The sequence below is a fragment of the Eschrichtius robustus genome, chromosome 16 (genome assembly GCF_028021215.1).
Source record: "Eschrichtius robustus isolate mEscRob2 chromosome 16, mEscRob2.pri, whole genome shotgun sequence".
In the NCBI taxonomy this organism is placed as follows: Eukaryota; Metazoa; Chordata; class Mammalia; order Artiodactyla; family Eschrichtiidae; genus Eschrichtius; species Eschrichtius robustus.
In genome coordinates, this window is record NC_090839.1 from 56,224,069 (window position 1) to 56,244,013 (window position 19,945).

The 19,945-nt window shown below is 45.8% G+C and overlaps 1 protein-coding gene across 1 annotated transcript in view; it reads left to right on the forward strand.

The window, feature by feature from the left end:
• RBFOX1 (RNA binding fox-1 homolog 1) overlaps nt 1–19,945 on the forward strand; it is a 1,862,366-nt gene that overhangs the window by 236,827 nt on the left and 1,605,594 nt on the right. Inside the window, exon 2 of the mRNA XM_068565272.1 lies at nt 9,219–9,251. The gene's annotated coding sequence lies outside the window, so the exon portion shown is untranslated. The remainder of the gene's footprint in view (nt 1–9,218; nt 9,252–19,945) is intronic.

Genomic DNA, 19,945 nt, shown 5'->3' on the forward strand with positions numbered 1-19,945 from the left:
CCAACTCTAGGCCAGGCATTCCCATGGAATCTATGCCAAAAAGGCAGCGAGATAGATTTTTGTATCTGTTTTCCAAATGGGGAAACTGAGGCTCAGAGAGGTGAGGTAGCTCTCTCTTGGTCATGCGCACAGCTTGTAGATGGCAGCACAAGGATTTATAAAGCCCAGGTATTTCTGAGTCCAGAGCAATCCATATACGTTTTACCATCTGGAAATCAAATTGAGTGCTCTGAGAATCATCACTTGACAGTAAATCAAGACTATTGCACGTGCGGGCTTCCCTGGTGGCACAGTGGTTAAGAATCTACCTGCCAATGCAGGGGACACGAGTTCGATCCCTGGTCCAGGCAGATCCCACATGCCGCGGAGCAACTAAGCCCGTGCACCACAACTACTGAGCCTGCACTCTGGAGCCCGCGAGCCACAACTACTGAGCCCGTGTGCCACAACTACTGAAGCCCGCACTCCTAGAGCCCTTGCTACACAAGAGAAGCCACCACAGTGAGAAGCCCGCACACCGCAACGAAGAGTAACCCCCCCTCGCTGCAACTAGGGAAAGCCGCGCACAGCAACAAAGAACCAAAGCAGCCAAAAGTAAATAAATAAAATAAATAAATGTATATATATATATATATATATATATATATATATATATATATATATATATATATAAAAGACTGTTGCATGTGGAAATGCACAAAGAACAGCACACATGCTTGTGAGATAAAACAGCTTGCTGTGTGCCAGGGACTGTGTCAAGCACTTTAAACATAGATTTTTTGCTTAATTCTTAGAACAGTCTTGTAAAAACATACTTTCTCCTTTGTAAGTATGAAATTACAGGCTTAGAGAGGATACGTACCTTTTGTTGTGATCATCTACTGCTGTTAGCAAAGTACCCTGAAACTTAATGGCTCAAAATAGCAACCATTCATTATAGCTCAAGATTTTGTGGGTCAGGAATCTGGGCAGGGCGTGCTGGGCATGGTTTGACTGAGGTCTCTTGGTGGTGTTCCGCTGGCAGATGTACTGCCTGGAGGGTCCGAGGTGGCTGGCACATTGGCCAGGGTGGCTGGAGGTTTGGGCTCAGCGGGTACCGTCGGTCAAAATGCCTCAAAGTGGCTGCCCCAGCATGGCGGTCTCAGGGTAGTCAGACCTCTGATGCGCAGCTGAGGGCACCCAGAGAGGCCCCCCAGGCAGCAGTGGAAGTGGCCAGTCTTTTAAGGCTGGACCAGAACTGGCACAACCTCCCTTCTGCCGTCATCCCCTGGTCAGGGCAGTTTCAGAGCCTGCCCAGATTCAAGGGTTGGGAACATATACCCCATCTCTTGACGGGAGAAGTGCCAGAGAATGTGTGGCTGATTTCAGTCACCGCACATGCCCAGCATGGCACACCTAGAGAGAGGGAGGGGCGGGTTTGCAAGACTCAGCTGCACAACTTGCTTAGAATCCCTGGCGTCGTCCGGGGGTGAAACATGGCAGGTAGACGCTGGAGACGCTGGTGCTTACTATTCATGACACAGCACAGAATCTGCACCACCGTGGGGAAGGGTTTCCCTATGCGCAGTAGAGAGAGAAATCAGCTCTTTCAGGTCAGGGAAGTGACCCTCTCAAAGCCCGCCCAGCCGTGGGGTGGCAGGAGCCCCATTTGTCTTGTTCCACACGCTCCATGCTGCGTCACCACCCTTTGATGATAGCACTTTAAGGTGTTCTGTTTACACCAGTGAAAACAACCCAGAGATTCAATCCGTTCAAGGAAAGACTTGACCCAATTTGGTGACACATTCACAACCCTTTGCAGGGTGCTTTGGTCAAGGTGACTAAGACATTTCCCGTTATCCCAGAACAGATCGTTAGGACCCCAAGTGAAGGCAGAGGAATGCTGAGCGTCTCTTACACTTGAAAGAGGGTCAGACACAATGGGTTCAGCCACCTCCTCAGATCTCCTTGAGGGGGGACAAGCCACCTCTGCTGTTATCAGTACTGACTAGATAAATAAGCAGAAGATCAGAGAGGATTCAGGGGAGAGAGGAGTTACCAGTGCCAACCTGAAGTCAAGCTGAGCTCCAAAGGGATCTCTCGTAGAACCTGGGATGCCAGCAAGAAGAGGACTCGGTCTGCTGGTGTAGCTTCTTATCACCCCTTTCTGCTTATTCGAGCAGGAGGAGAAGAAAACAGGAGAGAGAGGGCATGGAGGAAGGGACAGCTTCAATCTCTGCTCTTGCAAAAGGACTTGTTAATTTCCTGTGGGTCCAGGGGATACCACAGAAGATCTGGGTTTGAGCCATGTGGCTGGTGTCCCCCAGAGGACCAGCTGCAAGGTGAGGGGACCTCAGCGACAGGAGACTGTGTTAGCTGCCAGAATTCCATCACTCGGAGATGTTGGGGGAGGTCAGGTGGAGGTGAGTTTTCTATTAGGGAACCGTGTAGAGGGATCTCTGGCAAGGCAGTGCTGCAGTGAGGAGGTGTGGCCAGGCCTGCTAGCTCTGCTCTCCAAAACTATCTTCTCCTCTCTGATATACAGCTTGACTACATGTCCAAACCCCTTGCCATTGTGTGTGGCCCTGTGACTGAGCTCTGGCCAACAGGATGTGAACTGAAACGATGCATGACACTCCTGGGTCTGGTCCATAAAGACCACCCACTCGTGTTCCTCCATGTATTCTCCCTCTTCTGGCTTTCTGGTCATGGTGACCTGAAGCCACATATTAAAGATGGCAGGGCCTTTTTCAGCCTGGGTCCCTGAATGATTGTGTGGAGGAGAGCTGGCCTCTAATGCGTTCTCCCACCTAGAACTGCTATGTGAGCAAGAGATGACTATCCATGTGTCAAGCCATTATTTATTTGGTTCTATTTGTTACTGTAGCTTTGGTGTCCCTGCCAATTACAGGAGGCCTGCACCCACAGGGCTGCCCCTAATCTACCTGTGCCCCGCAAAGGTGCCAGCATTTGGACATCTGTACAGAAGGCACCTATGACCATTGAATTGCCTGATAATCAGCATTGATAGCAGATGATTTTGTTTGTTGCATGCTCAAGTGGAGAGGAATGTGCCCTTTCTCTCTAATTGGTCTGCTCAGACCCAGTGACAGAGCTGTTAAAACCAGAAAACCAAAGGGAGAAGAGGGCAAGAAGGAGAAGACCATTCATTCTCCCCAATTAATCCCTCTGGCCAAAGCCTGGCCAGAACAGTTGGGGGACTGGGGGAGATGAACATGAAATTGGACATGAGATGGAAGTTTTGCACTGAGCTAGACTGGGCTTCTCATGCCTGAGGGTGACTGGGAAGCTCTGGGTTTCCCTGAGATGTCCTTACAGAACTGAAAAAGGACACTAGATTGAGGGATAATTGGTGGAAAAAGAGAACCTTCATGTTGGTGTTGTTCTAGGTCAGAACTTTCCATAAAATAGTTCCATCAAAGCCAAGGACACCTGGCAGCCTGGCAGACTTAGTAGATGACAGGGCACAGGGATACATTTTTATTTGAGTGACTGTGAGTAGAAGAAATCACCAAACTGCTGGTGCATGAATAATATCCTCACTGGCCCGGAAGGCCTGTTTAGGTGACACTTGACTTCACAGATAAAGGGTTCACTGTTTGGTGTGAACGGTGGTGTCCTTTGCTGATGGGAGACAAATCTGAAGGCCCAACAGGGTAGTGTTTGAGGAGGGATGTGATGATTCTCTCTTCCTACCTGGCAGGCCAGTGTGGCATGTTCAGCACAGCCATGGGGACCTCATGGTGATTCCTGCAGGAAGGAAGGGGAGAGAGGGAGCAGGAGGCAGAGAATATAGGTCATTCAGTGAGACTGGGATGGGTTAGAGTCTAGACAGGGAAAAGCACACAATCACTGAGTCCCTGGATTTGTGCGTGGGAGTACTGCAGAGCAAAGTCTCCAGTCATAGAGACCTGGGTTCTGTTTCTTGCTCTGCCACTTGCCAGAGAAGTAATTTAACCTCATTGATCCTTATCTGGATCCATTTAAAATGAACTCTATCAGTCGAATGGGCTAATAAATTCTTTTGTGTTCTTAAGCTTTTTTGAGTGGTTTCTATCCCAGCAACCAAAAGGGACCTGTCTCCCACTACCACTGCAGAAGTGGTAGAGTGGTAGCCAACACATTCAGCACAGATGATTGAATAGCATGGAGCATCAGAACCCCGGATGGAGATGGGTGTCTCAGACACAGGTGCAGAGGAAGACCAGGTGGGTGTTCCTGAGCCGTGATCACCCATCTATCCATTAACTCCGTTCTCATACCTATTAATGTGTGGGAAGTCCCAGGAAGAATCCATATCTCCATGGGAAAAATCCCTGCAAGGTTTTTGAGGGCAGTTTTGGAGTATGACCTGGGTGCAAACTCTGCCTCTGACAGCCCCAACTGTAGGAAAGGAACTTAGCATCCCAACCCCAGTTTCCCCATCTGAAAAAATGGCATGAGAACCAGCTCCTAGGGTTGAGGAGAGGATTGAAAGGATCACGTACATCAAGTTCCTGGCACAAGCAAGGAGGAAACCCTTAATGTCGGCCTTTGCAATTTCAAACACAGGCAGAGAAAGTGAAGGAGAGGAAGGGAAATGATTAAAAGGATGGGAAATCGCTGGAACAAAGCTCTAAGGAGTGTCCTGCCGGGAGTTTCCTGCATCCCTTCTGTGCCCTGTGCTGGTCCACAGAATGGCCCACCTCAAACATGGCTCTAATCATATCAGCCCCCACGCTGGGAACCCTCTGATGGTGGCTGCGGCTGACAACATAAAAGCCAAACGCCTCAGTCTGGCACCCGCAGCCCTTAAAGAGCCCTCACTCCCTCCCCAGCTGGCCTCCACAGTTCTCTATCTGCTGAACATGCCACAGTGGATGACAGACAGGCCCTGAGGTCTGTGGTGCCGTGTTCCTGAATAACCCTGAGCTACCTGTGTTGGAGTGAATCTAACATAATTATGACTATAAAATCGACACTGAATGCAGTGTATAGAGGATTCTAGTAAATGTCAACATTTGCTTTTCATAGATTTATCTAATACATAGAATTTTAAATCAAATGAACTGTGGTTTATCTCCAATTGGCCACAAGCCCCACCACTCCCGATTGCATCACCATATGACCCACCTTCTACTCTGTGTCATCAGATATATGAATGGGTGAGAGAGCTGTTTTTAGTCCTCTCTTCAGTGAGACAAGCCAGCATTTCTATAAAGTCTCTTATTAACCTTGAGGAACTGTAAAGCTTTAGTTTTATCATATTTTAAATTTATGTTTAACTAGACAAATACTACATGGATGCATTCTCAGTGAAAAAATTTCAAACAATTTAGAAAAAGAGAATGTTCCCCATGACTTTCCTCAAACCATCAGGTCCCAGTCACGTTCCAAATTCCTCCTCAGAGGTAAAACTTTTGGTGGTTCGATTTGTATCCTCCCAGAGGGTAAAAAAAATTTTTTTTTAAAATTTTTGGCTGCGTTGGGTCTTCATTGCTGCACATGGGCTTTCTCTAGTTGTGGTGAGCAGGGTCTACTCTTCGTTGTGGTGCATGGCTTCTCATGGCGGTGGCTTCTCTTATTGTGGGCCATGGGCTATAGGCACATGGGCTTCAGTAGTTGTGGCATGTGGGCTTAGTAGTTGTGGCTCATGGGCTCTAAAGCACAGGCTCAGTAGTTGCGGCACGTGGGCTTAGTTGCTCCACGGCATGTGGGATCTTCCTGGACCAGGGATTGAACCCATGTCCCATGCATTGGCAAGTGGATTCTTAACCACTGCACCACCAGGAAAGTCCTCCTCCCAGACATTTTTCAGACATACATCTGTGTGTGTGTGTGGTGGGCGAGTAAGTGTGGAAGGAGGAATGTTACCAATACAAATTTGGGTCCGCTTGCCCACGTGCAGTCAGGCCAATCTACTGACACCAGGTTGTGGTGAAGGAAAGTGCAGTGGTTATTGCAGGCGCCAAGCAAGGAGTCCAGCTAGTTCTCAAAAGACCCAAACTCCCTGTTGGCTTCCAGGGAGACATTTTTAAAGGCCAGGTGATGAAGGGGAGTCACAGGGTATGTGATCAACTCCTGCACAATTCTCTGATTGGTTGATGATGAAGTAACAGTGTGGTGTCATACGGGTTAACATTATCAATCCTCAGGCTCCAGTAGGTCTGGAGACTACGTGCTCACCGTCATTAACTAGTTAACTTCTTCTATTTGGTGGGGGTTTTAGCATCTGTAAAACAACTCAGGAACGGGCATCAGATACTGTTATCTAGGTACTTCAGAGAGGGGCTAAAGTCCTGCCCGGTTACAGGAATATATAATATATACATACTTTAGTTATTTTTTTAGAATATTGGTATCATATCATATGTGTGCTGTTCTCCATCTTTTCTTGTCCAGTAACAGTATGTAGGGACTTCCTTAGCGGCACAGTGGTTAGGAATCCGCCTGCCAATGCAGGGGATACAGGTTCAAACCCTGCTCTGGAGGATCCCACATGCCACAGAGCAACTAAGCCTGTGCGCCACAACTACTGAGCTTGTGAGCCACAACTACTGAAGCCCGTGCACCTAGAGCCTGTGCTCCACAACAAAGGGAAGCCACCACAATGAGAAGCCTGTGCACTGCAACGAAGAGTAGCCCCCACTCTCCGCAACTAGAGAAAGCCCGCGCGCAGCAACAAAGACCCAATGCTGCCATAAATAAATAAGTAAATAAATGTCATGCTTTAAAAAAAACAACAGTATGTACTGTTGAGTTTTTCATGTCAGAACGTTAGGATTCACCCCATTTATTCTAGCAGCAGCATAATATTATATAATATGGCTGGATCATAGTTGATTTGGCTTAGAGGATGGTAAACTGGCAGCCTAGCAGCCACATCCAGACTACATGTGTGTTGTGTTTGGCTGGAACCATATTTTGCCTTTACAAATTGAATGCAAATGGCTTTAAAGTAGGCATCTCACATTTCCCCACAGACCTCACCATTCCCTATTGTCTGGCAGGTAGTTCACTTTATATACTTTTATTACTTGCTTGGCCCCTGGAGGCATTAGAGTGTTCAAACCCTGTATTTTAGCCATTCTTTTATCTGTGGACACTTAAATGTTTTAGAAATGTCTTGTTATCCTGAACAATGCTTCAGTAATCAGCCATGTCTATGCCTCTTTATGTTGGTGTGTGTTTATCTAAGGTAGATGCAAGAAGTGGGCTTGCCTAATAGGGAGGAATGAAAGGGGCCGTGTGACCCAAAATTCACAAGTTGGGAGACACAGACAAAGATTCTGAAGTGGAGGAAATTAGAGAGGGCAGCTGAGAATGGTGTCGCCCATGTGCTGCTGGAGACCTGTAGCTGTTAAATAGCATGCTTCTCCCTCACAAATTCCTACTGGTTTACAGCAGGGAAATGTTGGTGAATACAAACACACACACACACACACACACACACACACACACACACACACACACACACACACACACACACACACACACACACGAGGTTATGTAGCAAGGGATCTTCTGCACTTGTGCTTTATGGCTGTGGGCACTTGCTTTGGAATCAGCTGCTCTCCCAGCCCCAGCTCTGAAAGGACAGAGGGAAGGGAGGGGAGGGGAGGACCTGGGCTCTGACATTCATCACACCTTGGAAGTTTCTCCAGGGCTGGCCCTGGGATATGCCTTGCTAAGCCACAGGCCACAGCTAATACATCCTCTTGGCTGAGGTCAGTCTGAAGCCTCCCGTTTAGGAGGCTAATGATGCGTGAAAGCTGCCCATTGGGCAGCAGGCATTGCCTGAGCTACTTCTGGGGCTGATGGCTTCAGTGAGGGCTGGTCTGATACCTTGGGGGTGAGCATGGGGGAGGGAGTGCTGGGGGCTGGGCCAGTGTGAGCTACGGGGGCTGTTCATCTAACTCAGGAACCCATGCATTCTTAAGCCCTTCGTTGGATTCACAGCTGTGAGCTGGTATCTGCTTGTCTTAGTAAGCTTGGTTACCATAACAAAACACTATAGACTGGGTGGATTAAACAACAGGAGTTTGTTTCTCACAGTCTGGAGGCTGGGAGTCCACCATCAAGGAGCCAGCAGGGTTGGTGCCTGGTGAGAGCCTTCTCCTTGGGTTTCAGGTGGCTGTCTTCTTGGTGTGTCCTCATATGGCCTTTCCTGCATGCAAGCAGGTGGAGAGAGAGAGACAGGAAGCAAACTTGTTGGTGTCTCATAAGGGCATTAATACTGTCCAGGGGGCCCTACTCTCATGACCTTATCTAAACCTAATTACCTCCCAAAGGCCCACCTCCAAATACCATCACATTGGAGGTTAGAGCTTCATGAATTTGCGGTGGGGGTGGACACAGTTCAGTTCAGAGCCAACTGGTAGGAAATGGCTGAGGATGGCTGGTCAACCTCAGGTATAAGTAGAAAGTTGCAGGGCGGAGAGTTCCTGGAGTTATCAGGGAAAAAAAAACACCTTATCTGCCCCTAGATAGGAGATCTCTTCTAGGCATATACGAACATCGTGGGTGGAATCTTTATTCCTTTATTCCAAAATCAAATCCTTTAATACAGAATGGGCTGTGTGTGGGTAGGAGCCTGAAAGTCTATATGACTTTATCTTGTGTTTAAATCTAACTTCCTCTACTGAATAAATTTCTGAGCTTGAAAAAATTACTTAACTACTCTTCCAAGCCCAATATTCTCATCTATGAAATGGGTTAATGAAAGTCGTTCTGGGGATGACATAAAGAGCTTGGCAGAATGCCTGGCACCACTCTTTAGTTCACAGTATTTTGAGGCATTTTGGAAACTGAAGGCTGTAGTTGCTGTAGTTTGAAGTTTTACCTTCTCAGAACACTGACGCGGAACTTTAAGAGGAAAAAAAAACCCCTCAATGTCTTCAATGGCTTTGCTTTTTCAGTGTTCATTTAATCATTAACAGTGCATGGGCATTGCACACAGCCCTCCCCCTTTTTTTTTCCTGGCAAGATTGTTATAATGTGTTGAAAATATTAATTATCCTCTTCACCTTATACACAGGACTGGAAAAACAAATCTCGCTCCTGTGCTTGCTAGAAGAAAGAGTGCCTCTGTGTGTGTGTGTCTGTGTGTGTGTGTGTCGCGCCCATTGTCCCCTCGGGTCGTAACAAATTATTGATGCCAATTCCTTTAAAAAGACAATTAATCCAATTACCTTCTTGTTGAATCAATACTAATGTCTTTTTTTTTCTTTAACTTGCAGGTTTCGGCGAGCCTGGCTGCCAGCAAAGCTGAGGTAGGAAACGTGGTTTTGCTGTCCCTTTGGAGGACGTTTTGAAACGGTTTTCTTTTGTGATGAAATGAAGAGGGTATTCCGGTTGCAGCTGTGCTCCGCACAATCTCCTGGTGGTTTGTCTGGTGTGTTGTCAGCTGTGCGCTTCCCACGGCGCTAGGTTTGGGGCTGACAGGGTCACCCCTGGTACTCTTTATGCAGTGTGTACTGAGTGGCCTGGTAAAGACGGCTGATGGTTTCACATTTGGATCTGCTCTTGCTTCTGTCTTGGTGACTCCAGAGTCTGTATATACACATTATGATTCTAGCTCCATTCAGAACAGCCCTTGCTTTGGCAGTGAGACCTCCATCTGTCTCTCTGGTGGTTTCCATCCCCTCCCTCTTTTTCCTCTCCCTGTTCATCCTCTGGGGCATTAAGGGAACTGTGGCTGATGCTGACAACAGGTAAAGAATTTAAAAAGATGTTGGTCAGAGGTCACCAGCAAGGTGACCATCCATGGGGAATTGTGCGTGACATCACTTAATGGGCACTCCAAAATATATCCAGGGCCATGGAGCCGTTGTTCTCCTCCTTCTGAGTTACTAGATGTGTAGAGCAAAGAGCATCTACCTGGGCCTCAGCAACCCTGGGTTCTGTGTGACATCGTGCATCACTGTAACTGCTGAGACTCACTTTTCTCATGCACTCAGTGAGGATAATTCAGCTCCTTTTGGCCCATCGCATGGTTGTTGGAGGGTCATATGGAGTAAGGAGTGCAGAGGCGGATTCTGACAGCGTTCTACAGAATGTAAGGGGAGATCATTGCAAGAGTGGAAACTCCAGTTCAAGTGTCTACGGTCTTGTATAGAATAACTTGGTGTGCAAAAGTTTTCTAGGAACTGTGGTTCGTTAATGGTGTAAATGTTATTTTAGATGCCTAGGGAGGTAGATCAGTGGGAGGGGAGGAGGGTCAGGAAGCAGAAAGATGGGATGAGGTCAGGAGGAACTAGTGTCACCTGCTTCCCAATGATCTTGTGACCAGTTACTTAAGCCAGTCATGTATCTACTCAAAGCTCCTTTCTTCATCTTCAGAGTGAGAACAGCAATACACATCACACGAGGTTGTTGAGAGCATTAAAAGGGCAATGTCCGTGTTTACTTTTTTGATTTACTCCACACAGGGGACCAGTTTCCATGTATCCAGTACCTAATATATACCATTCACTATGTAAAGATTTCACATACATCATCTTATGAAATCTTCACAAAAATCTTGGGATGTACGAGCTATTATAATCCCCATTTCACAGAAGAATAAACTGAGGCTTGGAAAGACTCAGTGACTTTCCTAGAACCATTCAGCTAATGAGTGATAGAGCTGGGATTTGTAATCATGTCTGGCAGGGCTGGCTATTAACTGCCATGCCATGTGTCTTAGCTCAGGCCGCTGTTACAAGGTAGCATGGACTGGGTGACTTAAACAACAGAAATTTATTACTCACAACCGTCACAGCTGTGACGGTTGGGAAGTCCAAGATCAAGGTACCAGCAGATCTGGTGTCTGGTGAGGACTCTCTTCCTGGTTTGCAGATAGCCATTCTTCTCATTGTATCCTCACGTGGCAGAAAAGCAGAGAGAGGAAGCAAGCTCTCGTGTCTCTTCTTATAAGGGCACTAATCCCATTCCTGAGGGCTAATCACCTCCAAAGGCCCCGCCTCCTACTACCATCACGTTGGGGGATAGAATTTCAATATATGAATATATTCAGTATATGAATAACAGCATGTAAACCACCCAGATCACGGCTTGGTGCATAGTGAGTGTTGATAAATGTTAGCTCTGCCACTCCTTAAGGGCTGATTCTACTTTCTAGATCATACCTGAATATGTCTCAGTGCACTGGGGTCAGCACCACAGAGAGATGCCTATTTCCTGTGATTTTCCATCTTCCTTTCTCTAGCACAGTCTCACATTTGTGCCACATTTGGCAGTTTAAAACACACAATCAACAATAAAACACCTTTACATATGTTGCCCCTTTTCAATTTCACAGAAATCACACATGGCAGGATATTTGTTATCACCATTTTCAGATTTAAAAATGGAATTTTGGAGAATTGCAGTACTTTAAACATTGGTGAAATAATGTTTAATGATCTAGCAATTCCACTCCTGCTTGTGTGCCCAAGAGAAATGAGTGCTTATGTCCACCAAAAGATGTATACAATAATTTTCATAGAAGCTTTATTTCTCATAGGCAAAAGATGGAAACAAACTAAGTGTCCATTAACAGGATAATCAATAAACAAATTGTGGTATATTCATGCAATGGAATACAAGATAGTAATCAAAAAGAATCATCAATGGATATATGAAATAGCCTTCATGAATTTCAGAGATATAATGTGGAGTTAAAAAAATACACCCTGTATGATTTCATTTACATATAAATCAGCACCCACTTCTGGTGATAAAAGTAACAGTCATGGTTACCTTTCGGTAGGGGGACAAAAGAGCCAGTTGGGAGATGGGAATATTCAATGCCTTCATCTAGATATGGTTACATAGGTTACCATCACATGTAAAATTTATGGAGCTCTACACCTAAGATGTGTGTACTTTATAGTATATAATTTGTATACCAAGAAAAAAAGTGAATCTACTTGGTTAAAAAAGAGCAGCAGCAAAAATGAAAAAGGAAACAACATAAAAAGTATAAACCAGGATAATGAAAAAAAGGGGAAGGAGGAAGTGTAGAACTCTCAGCACATAGACAGAACTGTAGATCAAAAATAGCCTAAACTCACCCATTCATCACGCATTTACTCATTCATTCATTCATTTTTACTCCCGACTCCTATTTCCCAGATGGAGCAGGTTTTTTAAAAAACACACAACTTTTCCTTTCTCCTGACCATGGTTTCTAAGGCTGAATTGTAATTGCTGCAGCCAGATCATATGTTTTGCACTACTGCAGGGAGATAACCTTTTATTAATTGAATTTCTAATGGCAATTCATCAAAGCAAGCGATCGCCGTTATTTAGTGCATGATCCACATTCACGGCATGTTCTGTTAGGTAAATAATAGTGGCTCTGGGAACGTGCTTCTGTGAGCTCCTTTTCCTTCTCAAATGACTTTCTTTTTTCCCCTAAGTACAGACAAACAGTTGTAATTTAAGCAGGACAAACCCCACCTGTCGAGGAGACGTTGGTTAAAGGGAGACAAGAAGAATTAAAAACCCACAGAATCAGTGAGAGTGAATGGCTCTGCCAGTTCCCTTTCTCTCTGCAGATTGACAGTGAATATGTGAATAACGTTTGCTAAATCTGGACTTTGAAAACATGACAGTAAGCTGTTTGTGCCAATAATTTTTCATGGCATATGCCACCCCTCCCCGTACCACACACAGTTTTAATAAGATGGCACATGGACTACTGAGAAATGTTAAAACCCTGCAGAGGAAAGAGCTTTATCTTCTGACCAAATTCTGCCCAGCAATGTTTATGACAGCTGAAGAATTTATCTTAAATTCCCTCTGCTAGCCGCAAAGCACATGGCCCTTTGTCCCCGAGCAGCCTGTAAGAACCAAACTAAGATGTCACATACATAATATAACAGATAAATGGCCCAATTTCCATGTCCACATGATGAATGGAATGCAAGTTCAGCACACACATATTTGCACATTAATTGGCCCTGCATGGTTCCATTTTGTTCCTGAGTTGCTACTGTATGTCTCCTGGACTCTTTCCCCTTCAGAATCATTAAGCCTGTTTTATCGCACAAATGCATACACATCTCCCCCCTGTTTACCGTCACGCAGCTTGCCCTGCTGAGAGAGAACCAAGTAACCTGGGCGCAGCCATTGGATTGCAAATGCCTATGTCTGAGTTCTCTCCACCTCCAGCTGCAGGGTAACACTGAGATCTGAGACCCAGCCCCACAGTGGCTATGCTGACAGCCAAACAAAGGAGGCTGCAGGAGAGGATGCTTAAAAAAAAAATCATTTCTTTTCAGTTACCAGTCGGTTCCTTGCCTCACCTTACATGCTTTCCTGTTGATAGTTTAATGGCAATATAAACCCAGTGGAGGGCCTCAATTTTGATAAATTCGCCTGTTCCTATTTCATGGCAAAGCAATCGAACTGAGATTGATTAATATTACAGTTTTGCTATCCCAAATGATTGCAGTGGGAGAAAGTGCTGGTGGCTAAACCCAGTGGCCTTCGGGAGACATACGTGGAATCTTGCTTCCACCAATCTCTGTTTCCATCCAGAGATTTTTATCCCGGGCCAAGGAATCATATATTTTTCCTGTCTCAAACCTGAGTCTCAGAAAAGCGGATCCAAGAGCTACAGAGCCTTTTAGAATACTCTGGCCCATTTGGAGAGAAACCAGCACTTTTGAGAAGGGACTGAATTTCTTTTGCTGTGAACAAAAGACCAGTCCTGGCCATTTCAAGTCACTTCAGAAGCCAGAACATTTTACAAGGGACAGTTGAGTTATTGCACCAAGAGCATTAGAGTGGAAAAAGCATGAGCTTTGGAGTCTTAGAGATGAGATATGAATCATGGGTCCACAATTTATAAGTTATGTGCCTGCGGGCAAGTCGCTTAAATGCTAAACAGGTCTCTTATCAGTAAAATGGCAATAATGAACACCACCCCAAAGGATTGGTTTGAATTTTAAAATTTGATAATCTGTGTGCAATGCCTAAGACAGTACCTGGCACAGAGCAGATGATCCACAGTTGTTATTTCGCTTCCTCACACAATCCCCGTACTTTATTTCTTGTGTAAAAGTAAGACAATAAATACATAACTAGAAGTTTATTTTGAGACCTGTGGCTTATGAGAACTTGCTGTAATGATTTTGCATCATGGCTGATGGAGAACCTAGGCAGGCAGACGTTTACTTACATGGCTTAATTCATGTTGGAGTCCATGGCCCTCTTTTCTCCATCAAGGGCAAGATCCATCTGAAGATCAGCAGTGCTTTCCAAAGAGCATGCTTGCCCTTGTCTAATTTGTCCAATCACACTTTGATAGTCTTCCCTGTCCCTGAAGCCAGCTCAAAGGAATGTTTAAAGAACCTGCAAAAAGTAATCAGGCCTTAAGTCAAGGTCCCAGGATTCTCAGTTGGAGATATGGTTGGCCTTTTTAAAATTTGATGGGCATTTAAGTGATAGCTGTTCTATACTAGGCAAAGCACTAGGCACTGGGATACATATATGACTTGGACATATAATCTTACCCTCAAAGAATATACGATCCAATAGGCTGTGGGGGGAAATATCATAAGAGATATAAGGTCATTTGTTTCGTGATGGCCAGAATTCTCATGAGAGCAAAGCCCTCTCTATCAACCCTGCTCCATATTCCTTCAGTTTGGGGTCTGGGTTCAGACATAAGTAAGCCTAGATGGGAATGGGATATGTATGGAGGCTTCCCAGTGGATATTACCTCCAGTAAAATGTAGACTGGAGCCTTGAAGTCAAGAAAAGTAGAGAAGACGAGAAAAGGCACAGATGGGAAAGAGCTTGCACGTTCAGGGAATAAGCGTGAAAAGGGGCGTGGGAGCTGTGCAAGAGAGTGGAAGTGATCGGAGCGAACACAGAGAAACCAAGACCAAGATCCTCCTGGAAACAGAAGGGGAAGAGGGTTACAAGAAAGGAGCAGGGCACTGAATGATTCACTGGGGTCGCGGGGAGTGAGCACCGGGTTGATGGCACTGGGTTTGGCAGGTGTACAATCATTAACGTCCTCAACGAGAGCCTTCCCAACATAGGTGGCGGGAGCGGAAGTTAGATGTGGATGGCTTAGGGAGTAGATGGAAAGAGAAGACACATAAGTACAATACAGACCAGCCTTTCAAGGGGCAGGTGCTTGAGCCAAGGCAATGATGCTCCCTGGCTTGAAGGAATTTTGAAGGTGACAGGGGCTTGGGTATGTCACAGGCTTGCAGAATGGGCCTCAGAAGATACAAGGATGTGAATCAGAGCACAGATGGGGTTTACCTGCTGAAAGGTGAGCAGTATCCCTGAGGGTACACTTGCCTTGCTCACCGTTGTGTCACCAGGGCTCAACACCGTGCCAGAGAGCGATGGCATTAATTGGACTGAGAAAGGACATTTTTCATGTGACATTGAGAAAGAAAGGATGGAGAGTAAGTGTGGGTGAATTTGAAGAAGGGAGAGACTGAAAGAGGTTATGCCTGGCAGCCTTCATATACCCTGTGAATAGCAGAGGGAACTGCATGTGCTGAGAATAAGGGGGGCAGAGGTAGAATTGGGTGTTAAAGAGGAAAAATAAGCAGGAAGAGGGAATGCTGATGGGAGGCACTGGTGAGAGGCTGACCGACCACTGAGATCTGTCCAGCAGCACCAGGGGAGGGCGCTGAGCCTGACAGCAGCAGCCGTCAACACATGGCGTCATTCACCACGTGTGTACTGCGTGCCAAGCACTATGTTAGCTTCACAACAATCTTTAAAATGAGTGTCACCATCCCTATTTCACAGAGGAGGTGACCGAGACTCTAAGAGGTGATGTAGGTTAACCAAACTTACTTAAGAATTAAATAGCAGGACCAATGTTTGAATCGGTGTCTGACTGCAGCGCTGGGGCATGTTCCACCATGAACACAACTGTCGTTGGTACAGGTTGTGGAGTCTGTTGCCTAGGTTCAAACCCCAGCTCCAGCATTTCCCATCTCCAGTCCCTGCTAGAGGTGAGACTCAGGCAAGTTTCTTACCTTTGCGTGTCTGGTCTGTCTCCTCCGTAGAATGAAGATAATTAAAGAATGAAACTTACAGCTTTTTAGTGAAGGTGAAAAGGCATGATAGAAGGTATGGGAAGTAATTAACATATTACCTGGTACATAAATAGCCCTTCACATATGCTAGTCATTGTAGTTATTTTTATTAGTGTTGTTGGAAGCTCATTCTGTGCTACAATAATAGGAAAGAGCAGAGGTGCCAACTAGGACCAATTCATATCCTTTAAACCAAATGGATGCATCTGTTCTTGAGTCTTCCAGAAGCACCTTACTCCATGGAAATTAATTAAGGGTCCCTGCAGAAGGTGGGCAGTCAAAAAAAATTCTCTTTCTACTGCCTATATCAGAAAAAAAAAATTGGTTTCTGTTACTGCGAGGTTTTGAGGATGTTAGAAGAATCTCACCACTTGTACATTGCAATGGGGTTAATGAAAAAGAGTAGCCAAAGGAAAAAAAAGTCCACTAGCTTTTAATTAGCATCTGACTATATGCCAGGCACTCTACAAGTCATTTCATATACCTTACCTCATTTAATTTCACCCTTGCAAGAGCCCTATGAAGTGAGTACTATTTTTTTTCCTATTTTACAGATGAGCAAATTGAGGATCAAGGTGGCTAATTAAATGAGTCAGGGAGGTTATAGGAAGGGGATCAGGAATCTCATCCGTGACTCTCAGACCCCAAAGTCAGCTAAGGTGACGAGCTGAAACCAGAAGTCCCCTCTCACCTCAGAGGCAAAGGCTGGACCTTCCAACCATCACAAGAAAAACCTAGTCCCTCCTCTTCTCCATCCTCTCTTCTGCCAGCCTTCCCCTGCCACAGCTCAACCAACCTTGTCGACTCTCTGTTTTAAGATTTTGTGAGTGCTCTGTGATCACAGAACCCATTCCCACACCATAAATTATTTCCTACAGTTTTGACACCATTTATTTCCATAGCATTATACATTCCAACCTTCTGACTATTTAAGATCAAAAGATGTGCTCCGGGCTCACATTTCACTCTAGCTCTCAGACTCGATGCACCAAATTAGACTGAACAGAGGAGGCTCCAGCCTGTCAGTGCCTGTAATGTTGCATAATTCCAAGGGTTTAGCATGTTTTTGTCAATGGCAAAGAAGAAACGGACTGATCCACGGTGATAGGGCTTCCGTGGAGGAGATGGGAGAAGGGTTAAAGATGTGACAGTTGAGGGGGAGTGTTGGGATGCTCAGAATCGGCCTACGTGGTGGGAGTGCGACTGGTTGATTGTGGAAACCAAAGCCAAAGGCAAAGGTTTATAAACGATCAGATGAAAAGGAGAAGCTCCAAATAGGGAACTGTGGGCCCCCCTGAGAGACTCATGGAACTACTGGGTCTAGTGAAGAGGAAGGAAGAGGGATTGTGGCTGGAATCCAGGCTGGGCTCAGCGGTGCTGGAAGTGCAGGGACTACATATGTATTAGCAGAGGGACCTCTTTGGAGCAGCACACACTGATGCAACAAGCTGAAAGAGCATCTACTATTCAACCGCTACTTTCTCAGACCCTGGTCACGTAAAATGAGTAAGACCCATCTCCTGCTCTCATGGAGCCTGTGATCTAGTAAAATACACAGATGCGTGAACAGATGCTTTTAGCCAAGCTCTAAAACAGAGACGGGTTCAAGGGAGAGAGTGAACACCTAGAGAGAGTGCCAAGTCTCCAGGAAGACTCGGGAGAATTTCAGATGATGCATCTTCCTCTCCCACATCCCCGTGCCCTAACTCTAAGGTCAGTAAGAGGCGTCGGGTGCCGTATACCTGGGCGCCACGCTGCATGGCATATTTTAATAATCTGGACCAAGTTTGGCAAACAGCAAAGACTGCTTTGGGTTGACTGTGTTTATGGGTGAGGGATGGAAGAGGAGAGGAGAACTGGGAAATCTGTCCGACATGTGGATCGGCACCTGACGGTAGGGACAGCAGCAAAGGAGACTCTTCATGATGGCAGCGGTGGTGGCAGTGACAGTAGCCAACATTTATTGAATGTCCACTGTCTACCAGGCACAGTGCCGAGCATTTTACATAGATTACCTCATGTATTCTTTCCAACAGACTTGGGCGAATGAGTATCCACATAACCTTCATTTAATGAGTGAAAAACCAAGGCTCAGAAGAGTTGATGGGATCCATTCACGGCTGTACGGCTAACAGGCAGAGTTAGTGTTTGATTCTAGGCAATTTGCCTTCTGAACCACCAGCCCAGCTAAGATGGGGGAAGCAGGCTTGAAAACCCCCTTGGGTTAAAGTCTGATTGCTCAGCACAAACCTCTCATGACAAATGACGCTAGCACACTTTGGAGAAACTTTGTGACTGTGCCTGATTCTCAGCACTAATGTAGCTTGACTAGAGACTGACATTCCACTTATCTCACCAGAATGACAATTAGGAGGAGAAAAAAAAGAGTTATTGCTATTCTGGCTTCCTCTATTGAGCTATGAATAAATGATGATAGCTGTGAAATAGTGTGGTGTTTAGATCATTTCTGGTAAATTTAAAAAATAAAAATTGAATAGAGTGGTTATCCATGTAGCCATTGAAACAAGAGGAGTGGAACAAAATTAGTAAACTCTTTTAGTGTCTTCCTGGCCTTGTCATTCTAATGTAATTAGTTTGCAAAAATATTAATTAATACTCAAACAGCTGACGCGTTTTACATGTTGATTTGAAATGTGTTAATTACGCTTTACACTTTGCCCCTGTACTGTCCTCAGCAGTGCCACAGACGGGAATTCTAGTCCTACACCCACTCCTCCTCACACACTGGCAGCCGCGTGGATATTGAGAGCTCTTTGCAATGCTCAGAGCCCCTTGCACCTTTGGAGAGAAGGAGAGAGAATGGTGTATAGAAATAACAGCTTAGTGGTTTCAGCTAATGTGGGCACTGCCTGCAAACATGGTATCTTGAGAGGCTTCCTGAGTTGCAATGAGTAAATGATATGCTGGGTCAGCAGGGTTTTCAGATGGTACATAGACACTAGAGCGAGTGACCTCTGAGCATCTCTCCTTGGACTACATTCAGTTTTTGGACTAGATTCTGCCCAGACCTTGCAAATGGATTGTCTACTCATGTCCTAGCAGAAGATGCTGAATTCTAGGTGTGTCTCATGTAGACCTAGCCATTGTCATCATGAGATGTTGCAGATGTCATCTGCTTCTTCATGGTTTTCTTAGTTAATATATTAGTCAGGAGACGTTAGGCTATGCTGAAGTAACAGGTTAACCAGAAATCTCAATGGCTTTCCCAACAGAAGCTTATTTCTTGCTCATGGGGACCGGTCCAGTGAGCATAGGGTGACTCTCCAGGGTAGCTCTCTCCTAGTGATCAAGAGATACAGGCTGCTCTATCCTGTGGCTCCACTGTGTCAACACACACCTCCGCCGTCCATGTGGCAGGAGAGGAAAGAGAATGGGGAATCTCTCTTGTAGTTTTCATTGCCTCAGCACAGAAATTGCACCCATCACTTTACCCATAGTCTGCCAGCTAAAACTTGTCCCATCGCGCCCACTGCAAGGGGTCTGGGAAATGTGAGGCACACATGGATATTCCATGAGAATTAAATACCTGCCACAATGTGATCATGATGACAGTAATCATCTCTACTGTCATCCCAACCACTGTGCTTCACCAAGCCCTACACTGTGGTTACATGCCAGGCACTCTGCTTTGCACTCGGCACAGTTTTCCTTATTTCACTGTCATTCTCTCCATCATAAAGACGAGGAAACAGAGGCTCAGAGGGGTGAGACTGTTTGTCCAAAGCCACAGAGTTAGCAAGGGGTCTGGCCAGGATCCAGCTCGCAGTGTGACAGCAGTGCCTCCAGTGGTTCCCCCCTCCCACAGTTCTCGGCAACCTTCCTTCTGCAGCACCTAGGAGGGGGACCGGGGAGCAACAGTCAGAACAGCCACGAGGAATCAGGAG